This window comes from Suncus etruscus, chromosome 5, assembly GCF_024139225.1.
Source record: "Suncus etruscus isolate mSunEtr1 chromosome 5, mSunEtr1.pri.cur, whole genome shotgun sequence".
Taxonomy (NCBI): domain Eukaryota; kingdom Metazoa; phylum Chordata; class Mammalia; order Eulipotyphla; family Soricidae; genus Suncus; species Suncus etruscus.
In genome coordinates, this window is record NC_064852.1 from 28,575,076 (window position 1) to 28,578,627 (window position 3,552).

Genomic DNA, 3,552 nt, shown 5'->3' on the forward strand with positions numbered 1-3,552 from the left:
CTTACTAAATGTTGTCTTATATAGTGATGATTCTAACCGCTTTTCTCCTTCTCTTTTTGAGCTGTTTAACAAGGAATCTTAGAGAAAGAGTCCTCCAGATTAATGCTTATGATTGAACCATAATTGTTCTTATCACCCCCTTATGGGCCAAGAACACCACGTGGCATTGCTCCTTTTTTGCATAGGCACATTAAAATGGGAAAATACTATACATATAAATAAGATCCTATCTAATAGAGATTGGTACAGACAAATCTTATAGTGCAAATGGACCTTACACCCTGAACATTGACATAACGACCTGGCACAGACCTCAGAAGAAAGGGCATTTCCCTGAACCAGGGAAGCCATCCACAAAACATCCAGGCTGGTCTATAGCATCACCTGGAAGCAATCCTCTACCAAGGAAGACTCTACACTGCTCAGACATTGTCCTGCTCAAAAGAGACTTCCATTAACACTGAGAAGACTTAACAACAACGATTTGCTTACAGGACAGGGCTCCCTGCATTGCCCTTTGATTGTAAGGTGAAACCAGAGGACGCTCCACATCCTGACTTCAATGTTGGATATACAGATTCCAGGATCTTAAATACAGAAGCTTGATACCAACAACAGAGACTGTGTGAAAAATATAAGTGTGTTGGCACTACAGACAATGTCTTGGATTGGACGATCTAGCTTGCCTGGAGCCTAGAGTTGGTCTTGTGCCAGGAACCATCAGGGATCGTGTCTTTTTGTATTTAGGCCAAGGTTATTTCTTTCCATGTCCCTCATATTTTGGTGGGCCTATGCAAACAACAATTGCCACTCTAACACCATTTTTGCTGTGCTCCTTTGACTCTAATCCTTAAAAAGAACCCAGTTAAGATTTGAGGTCAACTTAAGCTAATATGCATGAATATGGAAATGTAAAAAAAATGCTATGCCTGTAATGTTTAAGGAGTTATGTAAGTTTTATGGCTTTAGATTGCCTTGTGTGCTGTTAAGAAATATTATAGTGTGTTACAATCTGAATGTTCTTTGGATGAAATTTCAAAGTTGGGATATCAGCAAGGGGACTTCTGAGAATTATGTTATGTATTGTCCTTCCACTGTAACTTTACCTTGTCCTCTTTCTTTGCATCCTTGTTCTCATAATTAAAAATAAAAAAAATTAAAAAAAAAAAACAGAAATCAATCCTGACAGGTTCAAGGGACTGAGATGCAGGGGATCTAACTTGGGTTGGTCTCTTGCAAGACAAATACCCTACCCACTGTACTATTGCTCTGGCTTCTTTGGAGACTTTTTGATGATCACAACATAGGTGGGAGAATTACTGGCATTTGGGATGAGAGATGTTGCTCAACATCTCACAAGATTAAAGAGATAATGCCCCTGAAGTCCTGCTTTAATTTGATGTAAACAGTGAAAAAATACATAAACATACTCTATTCCATGTCTGTCCCACCTCTGTAATTGGTGTACCAAAAACACTTTCAAAGATTATTTTTATTAAGACATCACTATGAAGCAGATTAGTGGTGGCATAATGTAAAATGATGCTCATGGACTAAAGCACGCATCTAGTACATCAGAATCTTGAGGCATCATTTTAGGGGTTCACAGGTAACAGGCAAACAGGTATTAGAGGGAATAGGATAACAATGAAAGATTTTGCAGGGCGGGGAGAAAACTGAGCACAAATTGAACTCTGAAAGACATACAGAAATGAAAAAATAAGGGAGAAGAAGCAGGAAAAGCTCAGGAATGATTCAGAAAACAGAAGAACTGAGACAGTGATCAGTTAATGTTGAGATCACTGAATTCTGGTGAAGCAATATAACTTATTGAAATTTACTTACAAGTGAGGTGAGAGAAAGTACGTGTTCAAGAGAGAACAGGAGCTTCTTTAGAGTAGAAAAAGCAAAGCTATATATGTATATATGCATATATACATATATATGTAGAGAGAGAGACAATTGAGATACCTGTTCAAGTGAGAATGCAGACTTAAAGAGCTCATGCTCATTCACTAAAGTTTGAATAAAAGTTTTTTAGGAAAGTAGAGGAAAGAATTTAAGGAGGTTGCTGTAGGCAATAAAAAAGAGAAAATACAGGGGCCGGAGAGATAGCATGGAGGTAGCACATTTGTCTTGCATGCAGAAGGATGGTGGTTTGAATCCCGGCATCCCATATGGTCCTCAGAGCCTGCCAGGAGCGATTTCTGAGCATAGAGCCAGGAGTAACCTCTGAGCTCTGTCGGGTGTGACCCACCCCCCAAAAAATATATTTTTTTAATTTTTTAAATATTTTTATTTATTTAAACATCTTGATTACAAATATGATTATGATTAGGTTTCGGTCATGTAAAGAGCACCCCCCATCTCCAGTGCAACATTTCCACCACCAATGTCCCAAATCTCCCTCCATCCCACCCCCCACCTGTACTCTAGACAGGTTTTCCAGTTCCCACATTCATTCTTTTTTTTTAAATATATTTTTAAAGTAATATGATCATATTTGGGTTACAGTCATAACCAGAATACCCCCCTTCACCAGTGTAACATTACCCCCTTCCCCCTTCCCATCCCTGCCTGTATTCGAGACAGGCATTTTACTACAATTGTTTTTAAGTTCAGTAAGTTGTATTCTTTTTCCTTAAAGGATAAAAGTAAAAAAAAGTAAAGGTGTGATAGTAGCAATCACCGTTGTTTGCATAGGTCCAGAAAAATGGGGAAAATGGAAAAAAATCCTTGACCTGATTACTAAAAAGGCCTCACCTCAGTTTATTGGCATAAGACAGACTCTGGGTTCCAGGCAAATCAGTCCGTTCAACTCCAGTCATTCTCAAGGTCCTGGTGAAACTTTTTCACACTTTAGCTGTTGGTATCAGATTCTTATATTTAAAGACTCTGGATTCTGTGCATTTCTTTCATCAATGTCAGGCTGATGTGGAGCATCCTCTAGTTTCAGCATACCATTAAATGCGGAGCGATCTGCCCTGCATGCAGACTGTTGCTGAGTCGTCTGGGTGTTGGGAGCACTCTTTGGAGTAAGTCACTGCCAAAGCAGTGGTAGGTCTTCCCTGGTAGAGGCTTGGATCCTGGTAATGTTAAAGACAATTGTGGTTGTTTCCATAGATGGTATCCATTGTTCAGGTGTGTATGGGCGATGTCCATTCTTCTGAGACCTGAGCCAAATCATTATGCCAATGTTCAGGGTAAAAGGCCTAATTACATTACCAAATTTGTGTCCCCATCTCTATTAGATAAGAACTTGTTTGCATATGTATTATGCCTATGCAAAAGAGAAGCAATGCCACAAGATATTGTTGATGCATCTGGGGGCTAACGAATAAAGTCCAACATTCCCCATAACTTGGTACAAACTTGAAATCTATACAGAGATACTCTTCTACCAGTATTGCTTATAAAACAGATCTCAAAGAGGGAAAATCAAACAATCAAATAACAAATCCAGTGGGCAAAATTGTCACTATATGAGGATATTCGATAAGAGTTATAGATGTTAAGAGAATACATCTGAGATATATAAAGGACATACACGTG